Below are 20,665 nucleotides of genomic sequence, written 5' to 3'. Positions count from 1 at the left end.
CTCTTTAAAAACAGTACATTTTTTTTAATTCTCCTATTCAACAGTTTCACATGTCCTACCCTTTACTTATTAATTTGAACAGCTTGAGCAGTTTTGAGGTCACATTTTAGCAGGGTTCTCAGTGGGATATTCCATCTTAACTGCTTCTAATCCCTAGAAGAAAACTTGGGGGGGGGGGATAAAATAAAGGAATAGCACACCCCACACACCAACAACAATCTTCTGGTTGTCACCTGCTAGTTCCTCCCCTGTTTAAGGTGACCCATTTGGTGACTAGTAAATCATGTTGCATCTCTATAGTAGACCCCAATATGTGGAATGTGCTTTCTGGGGGCTGGGGGGGGCACCATCTTTAGAATTTTTTAGGTGATGCTAAAAAGTAATTATATTCATGAAGGGTTTAAGGTACAGGTGTTTTGTTAGGGGAGCAATAGGGTTCTACTGTACTTTGTATGTGTTTAATTTCTGGAATTGTAAACCGCCTTGAGCCACAAAGGAAAGGTACGGTAGGTATAAACATTTTAGTAAGCAATTTTTAATCTAATCTTGGACTTTCGGATTTGATTCAAACATAATGAGAAACTCTTGTTTATTTTAATGATGGTTTGTTTGTAAAATTAGGATTTGGGTCATAGACAATTGCTCAAATCCTGGTTTGCTTTGAGAAAGACTGGTTTCATTATCTTCTCCCTGTAGCCTGGGAACAAGCCAGTATTAAGTCAGGATGTCTGTAGTTGTACATCATCAGACAATGCTAGTTGGTTAATTAAAAAAAAAAACCAGAACCCTTCAGATCTTGGTTTTGATGGATCCACTAGTGGAGTGGCCACCTTTCAGCCAATTACACTAACCTTTAGTTGGAACTAAATATGGTTTTGTGTGACATCTTAGTTGAGTCTTACGGTAACACATATAAATGAGTAAAAACTTTTGTAAATTATATGGAAGAGCAAGGTTGTAGAGAAGTTACTTTCAGTTGACTGAAAGTTTAAATGTCAACATATAGCTGCTAACAATATAGTGCTTAGTATTTCTATGGTAGGTGACTGGTAAGGAATCACTGGAAGGGGGGAGTGTCTCCTTTTGCCTCCTGTTCGTTGTTATTGCCATCTTCTTCCTTCTCTTGGTGCACATTGCAAAGATAACCTGACATCTGGCCAGGTTGATACAGTAGCCCAGAATGACATCTGAGGTCTTGCAAAGTCATTTTGTGGGACTTATGACAACATTTTGGATTGGCATACCAAGTTGACAGATGCTAAGGTGTGTGGCTGTCAGATCAAGTATAGAGTCCTTGGCTGAGTATTGGGTGTTTAACCTGGTGTCTGACTCTTGGCCAAACACATTGTCTTGTGCAGCAAAGCCCTTCAGCACAGCCTGAACTCGCTATAGTGCTCATGAAACTCCAAATGACTCCAAAGCCAAGCTGCCATTCTAGTCCCCTTAGCCACTTGATGGTGTGTGATACATCTTAGATAGCTGTGTAGACCACATGAATCACTTTTTTGTGAGGAGGGTGCCCCAAGTTAAGGGTTAAAGATGGAAGTGAGATTTTTCTACATGGAGTTCCTCCAGATATGCAGATGTCTTCTGTCCTCCATACATTCATTTTGCTGTCTGCATGGGGGAGACAATGAAACTGAATGTCGTGAAATCCTTAATCTACACCAGATCTTTTGAAATACCTTGTTGGCTTAGTGAAGTATTACTCTGTATAGACTAGTAGCGGTTTGATTGGAAGGCTGATAGACTAGTAGCAGTTTGATTGTAATGGGGAACTTTCTAGTTTGTTTCCCCTCCCCTCCCATCTGTTCTTGGTAAAGATGTTTGTTCAGTGTGTGTTGCTAATTTTTGGCTTGCATAGTAGATATTTGAAAGTGGTTTGCTTGAAACCCTAAGGTCTATATTGATCTGTCTGTTTATATATAACCATGCTCTGGGTGGATGCCCCAGCCTTGGGCATGCAGTGTCAATTTGCTATGGTGACCTCAGCAGGGTATAATGACTTTCTCCAGGGGAACTGATCTCTGCCATCTGAAGAGCAGTTATAATTCTGAGTGATCTCCAGTCCTCACCTGGAGATTGGCAAAAATGGTTCCCCATGAGGAAATGGCTGGTTTGGAGGGTGGAGTCCATTGTACCAGTCTGAGGTCCCTCCTCAAACCCCACCCTTTCCAAGCCCCACACCACAAATCTCCAGGAATTTCCCAATGTGGAGGTGGCAACCCTATCTCCTTCCCAGCCAACCATCAACGTACCGTTATCTGCCCCTCTGACTTCAGCTTTCCATCTCCTCCCCCCTTCCTGTAGCCTCTACCTAGGAAAAGTACAGTCTTTCTCTGCAGTGGGGACCAAAACAGCTCACACCATTCTCCTCTCCCCCTTCGATCTGGACAACAGCCCTGTGAGGTAGATTAGGCCGAACGTCTGTGAGTGGTCTGAAATTACTCAATCAGCTTCCACAGGAAGAACCTGGGTCTGGCAGACCCTGCTCTGAAGCGCTAACTGCCACGTCACACTGCCTGTCATGGGGGGGGGCACCTCAGCAGGGTATAATGACACAGAGTCCACCATTTTCTCCAGGGGAACTGATCTCTGCCATCTGGAGAGCTCTCACCTGGAGATTGGCAACAATGTGGTCAGCTCAAAGGTGCTGTGTAAATAGGCAGTTGCAACCTTGACTTGAATATGTACAAACCCAGTTAAATGCTGAGCTAATTTGTTTGGTTACAGATTGTCTAACTGGGTGGTGTGGAGGCCATTGATTCTGCTGTGGCTGTAAAGCATCCTTGATTTCCCAAGATGGAAGGCCTTCATTTTTTATGTTATGAATGTTCAAAGAGCTAAAGTCAGGTTGGAGGCTAGGATTTTAGGCTCTCCAAGAAACAATGGCAGATGCACATGGTCTTTGTCATCATCGAGATATGAAATGTAGTCTGAGAGCAGTGGTCTTCAAAACATGATGAAGCCATGGTGTTTCTTGTGGACAATCTTCAGTAGGGTTGCCAAGTGCAATCTTCGCCGCAGCCGGGGACTCGGAAGTGACGCGACCATGCCGGGCACGCTGGGGATGGGGCCACGACCATCCGAGGGAGAACCATAGAGTTTTCCCTCGGATGACCGTGGCCCCGCCCCCAGCATGCCCGGCGTGGTCGTGTCACTTCCGGGTGACGTGCACGTCAGGGTGGGGTTCCCCCCGGGTCCCGATCCACCAGTGGCGGGGAATGGGTCTCTGGGGTGGGGTTTTCCCCGCCCCCCGGGAGGGACTTGGCAAGCCTAATCTTCAGTAATGGCAGACAAGGGTCCTTGGAAACCAGTGGGCTTTACATTGCCAAACTTTTTTGGGAGAGGGGACTCAGGAGCCAACTCTCACTGATTGCAGTTGGACATTGAGTTCTTCTGATCTCCCAGCCTGGAAATTCTTGATGAGATGAGGGAAATGGGGGGAGGGAAATCAGAAGCACAACTGATTTCACCTTCCCTTATTCCCCCCCCCCCCCCAACAAATTGTCAGATTGGGCTGTAGCTGAAGTTGCAAGATTTGGGTGGGGAAAGAAGAATTATTCTTTTCTTTCCATCTGAGATGGGACAACTTGGGCTCAGGAACACAGGAGTGATTCTCTAATACACTAATACTGGTATTAGATGACACACCTATTTAGAGATAGCCTTGGTAGGGAGGGCGGGGTATAAATCGAATGAATAAGTAAATGAATAAATATTTATTTGATTTATTTTTATTTTATTTATTATTTGCATTTATATCGCGCCCATCCCACGGGTGGGCTCAGGGCAGGTAACTGTTACCGGAAATCTTCTGATGAAGATTATCTGTTGCCCAAATCTGTCTTATCTACGACAGGGGCTTAAAATGGGTTCTTGGGCACCGATTTGTATACAGAGAATGGGTCAGCCAGACAGTGCTTTGTTCCCCATAAAGAGACAACACACCTGGATGTTTAAAGAATAAATGTTGTCTTTACTAAGTAATATAGAAGTTCGCAAGCATACCAAAACTGTTTCATACACACAAACGTACAAGATCCTTTAGATACAATAGAAATGGAAAGCAATTGGTATTGAAAATAATAAAAGGTTCAACAGACTGGGTGGTAACACACAAAAGGATGCCGAATATACTTATCTGATTCCAGAAGATGGAGTTGATCTTTCCCAATGAAGAAAGAGGGAACACAAAGATCTAGCCAGAGGGATCCTCCTGCACACGGGTGGACCAGCCAAACACGTGTGGGCTTCTTGGCGGCCGTCCAAGAGAGCACTCGAGAATTACCTCTAGAAGAGCTTTAGTTCCTAAAGGGGGTGGGTGGATGATGGCTAGCTAGCTTGTTTACTAGCTGGCACAACTTAAGTTACAGAAAGGTGGGGTAAAAAGGCAGCTAGCACCAGACAAAGGGTGTTCTTAGCCTTATATCACCTGGGTGAGGGGTTGGCCTAATGCCAACCTCCTGTCCTTGGTCCGCCCCATGTCCTTATACCTATTGGGTATTGGATGTGACATACCTATCTAGAGGGAAGGGGGTCAATATTCAAATCTAAGCCTATACTTCAATGGAACCATTTGGTCAAGGTGTCAAAGTTGTATCACCATAGAAACCTTTTGTAGTGGAGATGCTCTGGCTTGGTCCAGGCAATCAACAGGAAACAAGTCTCTTTTGATGCAAAACCAGATACAGGGTTACGTGTTATCCAGAAACTCCTTGCTGGTGGAATAGTTGTTGTTTCACAGAGTCCTTTGGCTGAGCATAATGGAGAATGCCTTCTTGTTCCCAAGGCAGGATGGGTAGGTGTGTGTGTGTCCTCATTAGCATGTTGGTGCAGGCAGCACATGGCACAGCAGCTTGCAGATGCAGACAAGCCAAGCATATATCATAGCAGCCTCCAGGTGCACACAAGTCATACAAGCAAATCACACAACATTCCAGAACCCATACACAAATGCAGATACATTGCATACATTCCAGCATCAGCACAATACAAATAGAACACATTTTATGTCCATCTGCTAACATAACATCATTAGAATAAATACAATTTCAGTTTAAAACATAAAACATTATAACAATTAAAACAATGGGTACTGCTTGGAACAGCGTCAGTTGGCTATAAAGTTCTGGCCCGATGGTACAATGAGTTAAAGGCCAGTTGTTGGTGGTCAGTAGACGGGTGACAGACAGGTGACAACAACCTCAGGGAGGCCGTAGATGGGCACCCGCTACCTCAACCAAAGGCCTGGCGGAACAGCTCCATCTTCCAGGCCCTGCGGAATTGAAGGAGACCCCGCAAGGCCCTGGTCTGAATAGGGAGCATGTTCCACCAGGCTGGGGCCAGGACAGAGAAAGCCCTGGCCTTGGTTGAGGCAAGACGGGTGTCCTTCAGGCCAGGGACCACTAGGAGATGTTGATCTTTTGAGCGTAACGCTCTTCGAGGCATATATGGGAATCCTGCCTTTCCCAGGCATAAACAGGAAACTTGCAATACAGATGCAGATCAAGTCCGTGTCCTTCGTGACATCTTGTCTTTTCAGTATTGGGGGAATTTCTCCTTCTTGGTTGTTGTTCTCTGCTCACAATGGCTAACATGTGCTTCTCTTTCCCACAATGCTTTGAGCTGAATGTGTGCAAGCTACATTAACATAAAATGCAGGCCAGTGTTCCCTATGTGAACGCTTTCACAATAGGTGATGCAAACAGCTTCCTTTGGCTCATGGTATACAAATGTGTGCACAGTCCATGTGTTGCTTGTGTAGCAGATATAAAACCATAAATTAGTCTGTTCCTCAACACTGTGTTCCAGCCCTCTTGGAATAGAGACATAACCTTGGTGGGTGGAGAACAGACAAGAGGCTGTCTTTTGATCCCCACCTCCAATCTTTTCTCTGGGTTCCTCCAAATACAGGGGACTCAGCGAGAAATTTGGGCAGCTCCTCAAGTCATTTGGGAGTTGAATGGGTTGGGTGATTGGCTCCCCTGTGTTTTGGATGTGTTCACCAAGAAATGTGCGGTGTCTCTATGATGGATAGCCCAGTCTCTGGCTTGCAATGAGGATATGACATTCCAGAAACAGCAAAATTAAGTGACCTTTGGAACCACCATTTCAAGCCTGCTTCTAACTAACAGTAAAGTAACAACAGTACAGCAATGCTAAGACCGAAGACACAATCAATCACCTTGAGGAAGGACAGAGCTGGGGAAATTGTGATCTGTTTTTTCATATGAGGTTGGATTTGGATCTCACACAGCCTGAGTTCCATTTAATGCCATCTTTGATGCATTGGTGCTCTGCTTGATGGGCAGTTTTTGCATAGAGAACTCCACCTAAGGAACTACATGTCCCATGTTTTTGTAGGTAATTCATTTTGATCCTTAGCCTTAGAAAGCTTTATAATGCACCACCAGCTCTAGAAGTTGCGCTTAGGGTTGCTAACCTCTGTGTGGAGCCTGGAGATCTCCTGGAATTAGACCTGGTCTGCAGGTGACAGAGATCAGTTCCCCTGGGGGAAATGGCTGCTTTGGAGGGTGGCCGCTATGGCATTATACCCCACTGAGGTCCTTCTTCTCCCCAAGCCCCACCATCCCCAGGATGCACCCCCCAATCTCCAGAACTTTCCCAACCTGGAGTTGGCAACCCCACACCATGTCTGAGAAATGGAACGTTACAAGCATGTTCCTATTTTCATCTGTGAAATGCTTTTATCACCTCTGATTTCCTAAAATGGCAAGGCGGTAGTCTCATCTAATAAGATATAATTAAGAATTACTTTGTTTAAAACATTAAAAAGAGCTTCATCTTTCCCAAGATATAGAATCCTGACCCATTTGGCAGGATTCTTATTTGTTCTTTGGATACCAGTGATAAAAGATGGGTTTTTACTGAGCAAGTGTACCACAGCAGAAGAGCAAGAAGTTGGTGACCAGCACCCTATCTGTGTGCAGCAGTATCCTCCATTCTACTTAGATGCTTAAGCAATAATCACTAATTATTTGTGCTCCTGAATGGTTTTACAGTAGCACTCTAAACCTGGAGCGCATCCAAGGCATTCTCTCATGCTCAGCTTTCTTTTGCATGGCCTCACATGATCATACACCCACAATGATGTCCCAAGGAAAAGAGGAATCATTTTTCTAGGGAAAAGGCTATTTCTGTAAGTCAGGCAGAAAAGCATTTCTCATATTTCACAACATTTGAGTGCAAGGGTGGTTGGGTCAGGCAGGGCCAGCAAAGCCCTCTTGATGGTGGAAGCTAAGCCTACTAACTTTGCTCCCACCAATGAGAGAATGCTCTGAGGTTCAGATAGGGTTGCCAAATCGAAATTGGCCGGGAGCGGGGGGCTCCTGGCCGGCGTCCTCTTTGTGTGCGCGCGCGCCGCGTCCGCATCACCCGGAAGTGATGTCACACGCTGGGGGCGGAGCCACGCCATTTGAGGGGAAAACAAAGAGTTTTCCCCTCAAATGGCGTGGCTCCACCCCCAGCCTCCGACGTCACTTCCGGGTGACACGGACGCCGGGGTGGCATTTCCCCCGGGCCCCGATTCCGTGGGAGCAGGAATCGGGGCTCGAAACCGGGGGGAATTCCGCCCCCCGGGGGCATTTGGCAGCCCTAGGTTCAGAGCAGGGTCCAGATTGCGAGAATGAGTATATAAGAAATAATCTAAGGATTTATTAACTTCATTTGTGTTCCATCTTTTCAACTTCATTGATGATCCAGCTTTCCCCCCTCATAGGGGCCCAGTGTGGCTTACAACACTCCCCCCTCCTCCATTTTCATTCTTGTAACAGCCCTGTGAGGCTAAGTGCGTGTATGACCAGCCCAAAGCGACTCAGGAAGCTTCCATGTCAGAGTGGGGATCTGAACCTGGGTTTCCCGGATCCTAGTCCAATGCTCGATCCAGTACATCACTCTGGCTCTCTTGGAACCATTTTCAGTTTGATTTGAGAAATCCATCGCTCTCTATATGTATAGAGGGGCCAGGCCTCCTCCAAGCTACAAAAAGTGGCTGGTCCATGCACTGAATAAATTTGGTAGGACACTGCTATATACGACTGAAGCTGAACCTACTGTGCCAAAGATCGCTAATTGATAGGGCTGCCAGGCCACAGTCTAGAAGCCCTGTGAACACTTTTTTTGGGGGGGGGGGAGGCGACCAGAATTACTTCTCACAAAACCTGCAAGTTACATCATGATGTGGGGTGCCTCATTTTCACAAGAAGTGGCATCAGACATCTGTGTCCCCCCCTTCATTTACCCATAGATTTCTCCCGTCAGCCTTTCAAGTGCCAGCAGGCAACAGCGGGGTTTGCCAGGAGGTCCTCTGCCATAGTGGGAGACCTGGCAACCTTGCTACTTGAGCTTCCCTAGACTTTTACATGTTGGTGAAGAAGCTGTTCTCCCTGCTGTATTGATTTAATCAGCAGCTGTTTTGAAAAGAAAAAACAGTAGCCTGTAGTAGTCACTCAAGAATTCATGACATACCTTGGCAGCTAAAGAATGTGAACAGCAAGCTGCACACTGCATGGTATCTTAAGGAAACACACATTCATGAACACTGTGTGCTCCTGAGGCATAGTGCATCCACCTGCTCAGAGGTTCACCCTTCTGAGGGAAGAAGCTAAACCCTGGAGAGCCAGTTTGGTGTAGTGGTTAAGTGCGCGGACTCTAATCTGGGAGAACCAGGTTTAATTCCCCACTCCTCCACTTGCACCTGCTGATGTGACCTTGGGTCAGTCACAAGCTCTGGCACAGCTGTCCTTGAAAAAGAGCAGTTTGTGTCAGAGTTCTTTCAGCCCCACCCACTTCACAGGGTGTCTGTTGTGGGGAGGGGAAGGGAGAGGAGTTTGTAAGCCGCTCTGAGACTCCAAGTGAAGGGCGGGGTATAAATCCAATCTCTTCTTCTCTTCTCTTCTTAATGTTAGCAACTCTGAAAACATTCAACACAGCAAACTATGGGTGTTGGGTGACCACTTATTTTGGTGGCATACCAGAGAATTCCTCCAGCATTGTGGTTCAACAACAACAACAGGATGGGAAACATCTGTGGGGATGCCAGTGTCTACGCCTACTTACTTGGCCCCAGCGAGAGATCGCTTTGAGGTGTAGGGAAGAGTATGGCCACAGTGTGGGAATCTGTGCAGACAGAGTAAAACATTGTGAAATCCAACTCTTCCTTTCATTTTGGGTGAATTCAGCCCTTCTCTCAGCAGCAAAAAAAGTGGCCTAATATGTTGGGTGGTGTGTCATGCTTGGAGGTTCATGCTATAAACTTGGTAGTGCAAGGCATTGCTGTTCCCTATTGATGCCACACCTTGGTCTCCAAGGTAACAAGATGGACATTGATCTATCACAGATGGGTATGGTGGAAGAATTTATAAACTATTTAACTGAGTTTGTATTTAACTTAGTTTCCTCCTAATTCATGAGTTACAAAGTATAACAATGAAAGTCTCCGAAGGAGCAACTCAGAAGCTAAGAGGAAAATACTAGAGAGCCTGTGATCTTCCAGAACATAGGGCCAAACTCCACATTCCAACGTACATGTGTCCGCCACCTGTCATGGGAACTTGCAGCCATATTGCAGCCTTGAGTTCCCACTGGAACTTCCATTTAAAAATGTCACTGAGTCCCAATTTGTGGGGAGAGGGAGGAGCCCTTCCTCTCCCTCTGCCATTTTCTGGTGCCAGGTGGGGGGCACTTTTTGTCCCATGGGGGGGTTCTGTGTGCACATTCACATGCAGCCTCCTGATGGGGTAAGTAATGCCCCCCAGCACTGTTTCAGTTCAGGAAATGGGTGTGGGGGAAAGGCAGGAGCCCCTTCTCTCCCCATAGCATTGCCCTGATCTGAATTGGGCCCTAGAAATGTTTTTAAAAGGAGATCCCACTAGGAATTCACAGCTGCAATATGGGCGCAATTCCCTGTGGCATGTACATTTCTAACAAGTAGTTTGGTCCTTAAGCCAGGGGACCAGGTTCAGATGAGAAATCAATGCACTGGTTGTGGGATCCAAAAAGGACAGTTGTTGCACAACCATATCCAAGTTTTATGTGATCTTTACTGCCAACGGGAACATACCTGTCATGTCATCAGAGGTCACTTCAGGGGGGAACGCGGGGGAACGTAGTTCCCCCGGGTGAGGTGCAGGGGGCGGGGCACACGATGAAGCCCCGCCCCCTGCTTCTGGCCGCCCCGCTTCCAGCCCTCATTCAGCCAGGAGGAGGCAGGAGAAGAGGGAGGGTAAGTTGCTTCCTCCCCGCCTCTCCCCACCCTTGCCTACCTGGGGCCAGGGAGGGCCTTGGCGGGGCTTCCTCGCACTTCCACCGGCCTTGCAGGTCCACCGCTGGGCCCCTGATGTCAGGGGGTGTGGCATATGCTAATGAGTTATGCTAATGAGTTTCCCTAGCTCTTTTTCTACGAAATGACCCCTGCATGTCATAATGGCTATCTTGGGATATTCCCCAGAAGTCTCAAAAGGTACTGGTTTAATATCAGTTAGCTGACAAATAATACATACAATCAACTGGAGAAGGATCCATTAAATGCCACTAACTGAGGTATTTTACTATAAAACTAAATCTGTAGAATGACTAAAAGAGAGAAATTAATGCATGATAATCACTGTAATTGAAAGAACAATTTTGTAAGATATTACTATGTAATTTTAAATGTATATTGTTTATTTTTATATATTAAGGGAGACAATGTATTGATAAAATTTGCAGTTCAGGGACACTGTTTCAAAAATGTGGTCCATCATTGACAGATACATTAAAAAGGCCCACCCTCTTGCCAGTCTCCACAGCCACCCTTCCATACTGTTTGAACTGGTTTCATGACCTGATAGGCAGGTTTATGACAACTCTCACCTATTTGTTTGAGCATTTATACTTTGCAGCAGCTCTAGTATTCTTTCTAAAAGTCTTTTTCTGTGCTCCAGACAGCTTACAGAAGGTCCTTGCAATTTGGCCCAGCTCCTTTGCCTTCAAAGGAAGCAAAAGGCCTCAGACAGGGCTTCAACTTGCCCATTTCTGGTGGGGGACCTCTCAGCAATGCTTGTTCCCCCTATCCTCACTCAGTGAAGCAGTGAGGGGAACCGTGTCAATCAATACTTGGACATTTTTCTTTTAGAGCTGAGAGTGACATCATAGACATTTTGAAACTCCTAGAGAGTTCTGAAACAGGATGTGATGTCACAGAAGTCTTTGCCCCTCCCCCAAGGTTCCTGGGTTAGGGTTGCCACCTCTGGGTTGGGAAATACTGAGAGATTTGGGGGGTAGAGCCTGAGGAAGGCAGGGTTTGGGGAGGGGAGGGATTTCAATGGGGTATAATTCCATAGAGTCCACCTTCCAAAAGTGGCAATTTTCTCCATGATCTTGGTTGCCTGTTGTAATCCCAAGAGAGCTCCAGTCACCGCCTGGAGTTGGCAAACCTATCCCAGGGATTGCCAGCCCAAGGGCCTCAAGGTCTGGCAGTCCTAGCCTCAGGCTTGGCAGTTCCCGGAAGAGTGGTGTCTGGGCTTATCATGTCAGACTGCAGGTGGGGCTCCTGTGACACAATGCTTTCAGCTTTTTATTGAGAGGGGGGGGGGGATCTTATGCTCAAAGTCTTCCCCTGATAGAAAATGAGCAAACTAGAGAATAAGCTTTCTCCATAGCAGGCTGGCTTTCTGGATGTCTGAGATCTTTTTTTCCTCCCAAGGAAAGAAAGCTGTGTCTTACCTCGATGAAAATGAGAGGGGCTAGGTTACACTGTAAGCAGGATGAGGAAGTGCTGAATTTTCTGTTTGTCCATGATGCCGAGAAGCATTCGAAGTCCTCCTGATGGCTTTTTAGGGCTGTGGTATAAATGGCAAGCAGTGTTCCCTCTAAGCTGAGTTAGTGTGAACTAGCTCACAGTTTTTTAGCCTCCAGCTCACACATTTCTGTCTTAGCTCAGGAAAGATGGCTCCAGAGCAAACTAATTTATGCAGTAGCCAAATCGCTCGCAATGCCAGTAGCTCACAAAGTAGAATTTTTGCTCACAAGACTCTATAGCTTAGAGGGAACATTGATGGCAAGTGTCAACATGTGTACCTTTTGGCTGGCTCTGTTTCCCCATGACAGTGTTGTTAACTCCCTCTTCTACCTGCCAAGCTTTCTCCCTGGCCCTTGGTATGCTTGCTTTTTGGCCTACTGTACATGGAACCACTTTCAAAGTGACTTAAGAGGCTGGTTCCTTGCCTTCTGATTGCGCACCCTGGTTCATCTGTCTGGTTTCCCCCCCATAAAACTAGCAGACCTTCCATTCAAAGAATTACTGGGTCAAGTTAGCATTGGATGACATTGCAATAGCTATTTTGCCAGACTTTACACAATTGTTGCTAGACAGCTGGCACTTGGGACCATTGTGTAATATTGGCTAGTTCCAGGGACTGTCTCTTCCAAGCATTTGCATTTCCCTGTGAGGGAGCCTTTTACTCTCTCCTCCTTGCCAAAGGAAAGCCCTGGGTTTGCTTTCTTTTATGACAAAAAGCAAAAAAAAAAAAAAAAAGCTAGCTGCTGGAAATACCTTCAGGAACTTGTGAGCTACTAATACTTCCTCCTTCTTTCTTTCTGACTTTATGCAAAGCACATTGGCCTTTCCACAGTACAGCCTTGGCTTTTTGTTTTCTATCCAGTATTCCTGACCTCCTGGGGATTGTGTAATATTCACATGGCTGCAGATAATGTTGAGTCAGGGCCTTAGTTTCAAGAAAGCAAGTTCTGCTTTTGCAAGTTGTTCGCTTTTGCACAGATAGCCACATGCAAAGCACTCGCTTTGATCAACCCCTGTGACAAAGGTCTCAGGTTTTAAAATCAGATTGCTTGCTATGTTTCATGTTAAACTGGCTATTTATATCATAGTGTGTTCTCCCTGCCCTCAAGGAATTTTTCCTTTCTTCCCTTTCTCTCAACTCCTCGGTGTGCATGTACACACTGAGCTGCAGTGATTCATGTTCTTTAGGAGTTGTGATATATGCTGAGTAGGTTCTGGCAGCACTGAGAGGCAATGACAAAGAATGCTGGAAAACTTTGGGAGGTAGAAAAAAGTTCATCTTCTGTCTTCCTGTGCAACCCCATAGTGAGTCTGTGCTTGTGCAGGCCAGCTGCAGACGTTTTTATTTTCTAGCTAAAACCTCCAAAATTGGGGTGTCCCACTCCTCCCAGAGCTGGCATATGCATGGGAGTTCCCACCAATGTGTCACATGCTCCGATGGCAGGCACCCCCTTTCCCTCGGTTCTTTTTTCACTGCCAGATGGATAGGATGCTTCTAGCAATGCTCAGTTGGTTTTCGTCATTTGGATAGAGATTAGTTTTTCTTTGTCACTAAGTCATGTTTGGACTTTGAGAGTCTACTACCTTTGAAGAATGGTCACCCATTGTTAAAAAGGTAAAGGTAAAGGTTCCCTTGCTCGAAAGCCAGTCGAATCCGACTCTAGGGTTGCGGTGCTCATCTCCGTTTCAAAGCCGAAGAGCCAGCGCTGTCCGAAGACGTTTCTGTGGTCATGTGGCCGGCATGACTAAACACCAAGGCGCACGGAACACTGTTACCTTCCCACCGAAGTGGTCCCTATTTATCTACTTGCAATTTCTTGCTTTCGCACTGCTAGGTTGGCAGGAACTGAAACTAGAGACAGGAGCTCACCCTGTCTTGCGGCACCCGGGTCTTGAACCGCTGAACTACTGACCTTCCACAGCCTGCAGTTCAGCGTCTTAACCACTTGAGCCACTGCAGCTCACACCCATTGTTACCAAGGTGTTTTTCTTTCCACCAATCATCGTACTTGTGGTCCCTCTAATGGCATCCAAATCGCTATTCAAAAAATGCCCTATGTGCAGAACAGAGGTGTTCTGCCAGGCCTATGGTTGAGGATAGGAACGGTTCCCATCGTGCTTTGCTTCCTTCTCTCCCCTCCTCCCCTGCAGGGTAACAACAAAATCGATCCTTTAAGTGCCATCTGTATTAGTCACAGAATTGTTTATTGTTTTTATTTTGGTCTGTAAATGCTTTTGTAATAATGTTGTTCACTGCCCTGCGCCCTATATTGGGGAGGGTGGTCTGTAATTCAAACCCACTGCAAAAATAAAAATAAAAAATAAAAATATAAGGAGAAGATGTAATCAGCACCTAAGTCTGCATGTTTCTCTCAACCCAAGAGGGTAGTTCCAGACCAAGAGGTCACCTTGGTTTCCCATTGCACACCTTCTTCTCACTTAGCGTTCTTTACAGGTTTCTTCTTAGATGCAGAGGAGGAGCCACTCAGTATCTCTGTGGGATACTGAGACTTCCCCTTTTGTGGCAGCCTATCTTCATCTTATTTGAACAGATGGGAGGAACATCAACCCCAAATATTAGGATGTGATCCCAGGGCAGAAGGCTATAGTCTGTCAGTTACCATTCTGCGAACCGGAGAAAGAGGCTTCAGCATTTTCTCACTGCAGTTCCAAGAGCACCTTGGACCCATCACCTGATGATACAGTGGGAGATCCCACCCCTATTTCTCCTAGCAAAGACCTCCATCTTTATGAAGAGCAGATGTTAAGGATTGCTAAGGCCCTTGACATTGACGCTGCTATCTCAGATAACTGTCCAAAGGACAGAATTTTGAGCAGACTGTATGCCGATTCACAAGGCATAGTGGCATGTCCCATCCTGGAAGGCTTGTTGGACCTTACAGTTCCGATTTGGCAAAAGCCATCTTCCATCCAAGCTATGCCTCGCAGACTGAAAATCTTTACAGAGTGAAGTAAGACTCTTGTGAATTCCTCTCTACACATCCTCCTCCATACTCCCTCATCATAGAAGATACGCAGGCATGCCAGCAATCGGGGCAACATTCCTCACAAGCAGATAGAGAGTGCTATTGATTAGGCACAATAGAAAGAAAATTTTATTCCTCATCAACTCTTAATTTTCGCATTGCAGAGTACCAAGCTATTATGGGGGGCTATCAGCTTTTTCTTTGGGAGAGTCTATCCCAATATCTCAACAAATTCCCTGTGGAATCCAAATCATTGGCAAGGCTCATCCTGTCTGAGGTAATTAAAGTGTCAAAGCAGGAAATTAATGCTGGCAAACACTCAGCAGATTTTTCAGTAAGATCCAGGCACTCATGGCTGCACAATACTGCTATCTATATAGAGACTCGCAGTAAAGTAGTGGATCTTGACTTTGAGGGATCTTTACTCTTCTCTCAATCCACTTGAATTCCTGACTACCATGAAGAAAGACAGGCCGGCAGCCCGTTCTCTGAATGTTTTCATCTCGGCTCTGATCCAGAGGCAGCGATTCTCACAGAGGCAACAGTTTTTTGACTCCTTTCTACAGGAGCCAGAGATAACAGCACCAACTACCATATTCAAATCCTCAGTGCCAGTTCCAGCCTTCACTTTTCCAGAAATGAAAGGGCACACTTCAGCTGAGAATCCCTCAGCAGAACCCACAGAGGGACCAGAGCCAACAAGCAGCAAAGCTCTGACTAACCGCCCCAATTACTGAGAATACCAGTTTTAGAGATACGATAGCCCAGTTTATAGTGGTATAGTTCTGAGTTATTTCTGACAGTTGCGTGTTAGCGATAGTTAAAAAGGGTTACAAATTAGAGTTTATTTCCCAGCCCCCTTGTTCCTTAGCTTCTATGGCAATTGACAACCCCTACCTGGAGCTTAAAGCCAAGCTAGGTGAGCTCCTCGATAAGGGTGCAGTTGGGCAGATCCCTGAAGGGTTCCAGTCCTGGGAATTCCACTCAAGGTTCCTTTTAGTGGATAAGAAGGATGGTGGGCACAGGCCCATTTTGGATCTGAGAAAAGTAAATAAGTTTGTTAAAGTTTCAAACTTCAGAATGGTCTCCTTTTCATCTGTTCTTGAGTTTCTTAACCCAGGCATGTGGTTCACAGTGCTGGGCTTAAAAGATGCTTATTTTCATATTTCTATCCACCAATCACACAGGAAGTTCTTACATTTCAGACAAGGTTCACAGATGTTCCAGTATACCTCCCTTCCATTCGGACTGGCCACAGCACCCAGGGTTTTTACCAAGTGTATGGCTTTTGTGGTAGCATATTGTACACAAGATTGCTCTATATTCCCTTTCCTAGATGACTGGTTGATTATGACTCATACTTGCAATCTTTTAAGTGATCATATTCACCTTATCGTTTCTACTTGTACTAACCTAGGGTTGATGGTCAATTGGGAAAAATCCAGACTTGAACCCTCTCAATGGGCACAAGCCATTGGTGCTTTCCTTGATTCCATCATAGGTGAGGCCCTTTAGCCAGCTGATAGAGCCAGGAGTATTAATGCTATGGTCTGAACATGTGTTAGAAAACACTGGCAACCAGTGAAGTCCGTCCAGTATTTGTTGGGGTTGATGGCCTCTATCACTGTAGTGGTACCACTAGCTAGGTTACATATGTGAATCCTACAGCTCTAGTTTGTTAGGAGGTATGACCCTAACAAGCATCCTCCAGGGCACTGGTTTTTAATACCAAGGGCAGTAATCAGGTCTCTGCATTGGTGGCTAGAAGACTTGAATTTATTTTCAGGTGTTCTCTAGGGATGTGCATTCGGTTCGGCCGAACTGAATTAGTGGCTGAAAATAGGTGTTTCAGCCCTTTTTCGGCCAGCTGAAAGAAGGCCGCCAAATCATTTGGCAGATTTTCGGCTGGCCGAAAGATGGCCGGGGAAAGGCAGGGATGGGGAAAGTTAAAGAGCACTTAACCTCTTGCTGCCTTTCCCGCCAAAACAGGGAGGAGGGGAGGGGGAGGAGGCCAGTTTCAGCCAATCACTGCCATGCATTTGCAGCTTGCAAATGCATGTGCAGACTTTGCAAGGTTGGTGTTGCTTTCACACCACCTTCCTTGCTTGTGAGGGAGGAAGACTTTTGCAACTCAACCAATAGGGGGGAGTTGCATCCTCTTTGGGCCAATCACAGGACAGTGACATTTTTTGAAACTGTCCTGTGCTTGGCCCAAAGAGGATATAAGGAGTCTTGCCTAGTGGCTAGATTCATTGCTGTTTCTGCTTTCCTGGTGGCTGGCTGCCTGGCTGAAAGGGATTGTGCTGTGCTGGCCTGGGGGCTTCTTTCTATTTTTCTTTATTTTTAAGGTTATTTTTCCTTCTTTGGGTTGGGTGGATTGTTCAGACCAAAGACGGAATTTGAGACTCTCTTGTCTACATATGATCCCTCCATGAAGGGATTGCTTTCTAAGATGCACAAAATTTTATCATCTGCTGAAGGCTCTCGATCTCTTCCCTGCCAAAAGTTTCTTTTTAACAGTTTAAAAGTTGTACTGTTTGTTGTTGCTGCTTGGGGGGGGGGGGTTTGTTTTTTTTTTTTTTGCCTTGGATTTTCCCCCAGTTTGGTGGGGTTAGAGGTTTCTTTTTTTACTTCTCTTTAAAAGTTTAAAGGTTTATAAGTTTCAAAGTTTTACTGTTTCTTGTTGCTTTGGTGGGGGCTGGGGGTGGGTTTTGCCTTGTTTTTTCCCTATTTGGTTGGTTAGGTCTTTTTTTCTTTCTCTTTAAAAGTTTGAAGTTTTTGTCTCCTCTTAAAAAATGTAAAGGTTTATAAGTTTCACAGTTTCACAGTTTCTTGTTGCTTGGGTGGGGGGTGGTTTTGCCTTGGTCCCCCCCCCCCGTTTGGTGGGGTTAGGGCTGTGGTTTTAAAAGTTGTACTGTCTGGCGTTTGGTCTGTTTGGTGAGTTGTTGTTGTTAGTGCTCTGGTTTTTTCGTAGTTTTCCTGTTCGATATAGATGTAGTGTTTTATAGCTTTCTGGTTCTGTAGATAGATTCCTTCCTGCTTGTTTGATAAATAGATAGATAGACAGACAGACAGAGTAAGAATTTTCTTCTGGTTGCTGGGGGGTGCTGCTGGTGAGGTCAGGTGCTCTGCTTTCTCTAAGGCCTTGGCTTGACAGTTGACATTGGCACTGGCTCTAGGTTGTTCAGTTGTTTAGATCAGTTGTGTGACATTGGTTTGGTTGTTTTGTTGGTTTTAAAAGGGGTTTCTAGGCTTGGTGGGTGGGTGTTTCTGGTTTGTTAGGGCCATTGGTTTAAATAGGCCAGTCTAATAAGGGTCTGTTCAGGAATTCTTGTGTTTTTAAATTATAAGTAATCCAGCGTAGGGCTCTAGTTCATATATACATCTAAGTAGGCCAGAGTAGGATACTATTAAAAGAGATGAGGAGGGGGTTTCCTTAAAAGCAGCACTTAAGTAGCCTTAACTATACAAAACAGTGATCTGTGCACCTGACCTTCTTTGAAGGCCAGTGCTTATACATTGCCTAGGGTCAACCCCAGCTTTTTAGTTCATGTCTCACAGACACCTGCATTTCCTTCGTAGGAAATCAGGTTAGTCCTAGGACATTAGCTAGGAGAAGTTTAATAAAGAGTTACAAGGACATCTAAAAAGATTTGGTTCAATCTCTGGGGTAGCTAGGGAGAAGCAGGGTCAGCACGTTTTAAACCAGACCAGTTCCAAAAGGGGGGGGGGAACTGAGGAAAGGATAGCCTAGGGTACTTTGAAAATCAAAGTAGATATTTGGTGGGAGGGTTCTTAAAAAGGTGTCAGGCTCTGTCAGGTTGAGGTGTCAGTGCTGTTAGTTACTTAGGTACCTAAACACCCCACCTACCTACAGTCAGATTAGTCAGAGTTTGGCCCAGGGTGACATGAGTGGCAGGAAAGGAACACAGAGGGGCCCTGGGGGCAATGCAAAGGAGAAGACCAGAGGGGTGGACTGCGGTTTCCCCCCACCTCTGTGCAGGGCCAGAGCAGAGTATCATGGCACTACTGGTCAGAGTGGTGCCATGAAGAAGCCACGCTTGGTTTTCTTCCCGAATAAGGATGCTCCTGGGGTGGCCCCAGCAGAGGTGCCTGCAGGTGCTGGCACTGAGCAGGGGTCTGCTGCTCAGGCAGTACCTCCTCAAGCCATTGCTGCTGAGGCTTGGCAGCAGGAGGAGAGGCAGCAAGAGCTGTCTTTGGTATTGATCTCTGGGGATGAGTCATCTCTGGAGATCACTCCACGGACTCAGAGGGCTATGGAGAGACTGGAGGAGGAGCTGGGTGGCCCCCACCAGCCCACTGCTTCAGTCCCTCTAGGCTCCAGCAGGCCTTCTGGGGAGGGACAAGAGGGGATGCTGGAGGGGGCAGAGGAGGAAGAGATGGAGGCAGGCCCGTAGCCTGCATGGGGCCCTGGGGGCCCGGCCTCCTCGTGGGTTTTGCGGGGCCCCTCCCCGATCACGTGTCACGTGACCCAATAGCTCCTGTGCAGCCCGTCCCAGTCTGGGGAGGGAAGGAGCGAAGGACGGTTGGGCGGGCAGAGCGAGCGGCGAGAGGAGCTGTGGCGGCACTTGCAGCTGCTCCCGCCAAGGTCCCGAAAGGTGCTGGGGAAGTTTTGGTGTGTCCCGCCACGCACGCGGCTCCCCTCGCCGCCGTTTCCTGCCTTCCTCTGCTCACTGCGGGGAGGGAGAAGCCACGTGTTGCAAGGAGCATGCATGCTTGGGGAGGGGGGATGGCACGGGGAGGAGGCAGCCACTGTTTATTTGCGGCTAGCCTGGCTGAGCCACGGCAGAGCGTGAGCAGGGGACTCCAGCTCCTTCTTTGCCTGCTTGCCACCGCTCGAAATCTGGGGCAAGTGCCACAGCTCCTGAGACCCCCTACCTCACAGGGTTGCTGTTGCGAGGGTAGCAGCGAGGACTCTAGCAAAGCAACTCCTCCGTATCTGTTTTGCTGGGTAAAGCTTCCAACTTAAGCACTGAATATCTCCTCCCCCCTCTGGTTTTGATAGTTTCATCATGCTTTAAACCACCGCTTGAATCCTTTTTTGGTGGAATAAAAATGCATTTTATTAAAATCTCCCCCCTCCCCCCCTTTGGCCCCTGTAAACCTAAAAGAGACCTCCATGTAACGCCAAAGTGCTTCCGTCCCTCCTCTCGCGGCTGTGGGTGGAAGGAATCTAAGAAAGAGTTAAGGCGAGAGAGTTTCCTAGAATGAGATTGCTATATGGGGGGAGAGACTTCAAAGGCCAGTTAAAACAACACACAACCTGCCAGAGTTCCTTACGGTTGGAATTCTCAGCAGCTGCCCAGTGGGAGGTGAATGGCGGCCGCGTGATGAGTTAGGGAGGCGCGGGGTGGGAGGGAGAGAACTGTAGGAAATGCAAGGTTTGGGAAGGAGCCTGGTTTGGCTGGAGGGAATAAGGCTGGAAGACAGAGTAATATCCCCTCCCCCAGCCAGCCAGCTCCCTCCCTAAATCCTGCAGTAGGGATGTCTGCCACCCACTTAACCCCCTTCCCCCTACAACCTGTGTTTGGCACATAAGAGTAACTTTGCAGGCAGGTCCCAAGCGTGCACGCTGTTGAGTCAACACAGAACTCTTCTTCAGGCGTCTTCTATGATACTGTTTTTTATTTTTTAAAAAAGCTTTAGAAGATGGGCTTCTCCTCTTTGTCATTCAGAAGTAAGTAGGAAGTCCTTTAAAGGTGTGGGTGGGTAACTTCCCTATAGCAATACCCCCACCCTCAAAGTTGTCGGGTTTCTTTTTAAAACAGACTTCCTTAATTCAGTTCTGCGTTCAGTTCTCCTGAGCGTCCACCCCCCCACCCACACTCCCATGGCAATTTCACCTTCTCCCCTG

General features: G+C 46.7%; 1 protein-coding gene across 1 annotated transcript in view; it reads left to right on the top strand.

Annotated features, from left to right (window-relative positions):
• CD36 (CD36 molecule) overlaps nucleotides 1-20,665 on the top strand; it is a 100,115-nt gene that overhangs the window by 15,226 nt on the left and 64,224 nt on the right.

This window comes from Gekko japonicus, unplaced genomic scaffold (assembly GCF_001447785.1).
Source record: "Gekko japonicus isolate JY-2015 unplaced genomic scaffold, Gekko_japonicus_V1.1 scaffold1260, whole genome shotgun sequence".
NCBI classification, from domain to species: Eukaryota; Metazoa; Chordata; class Lepidosauria; order Squamata; family Gekkonidae; genus Gekko; species Gekko japonicus.
Note: the sequence above shows the minus strand (reverse complement) of the source record. Positions and strands in the feature narration are given on the sequence as shown.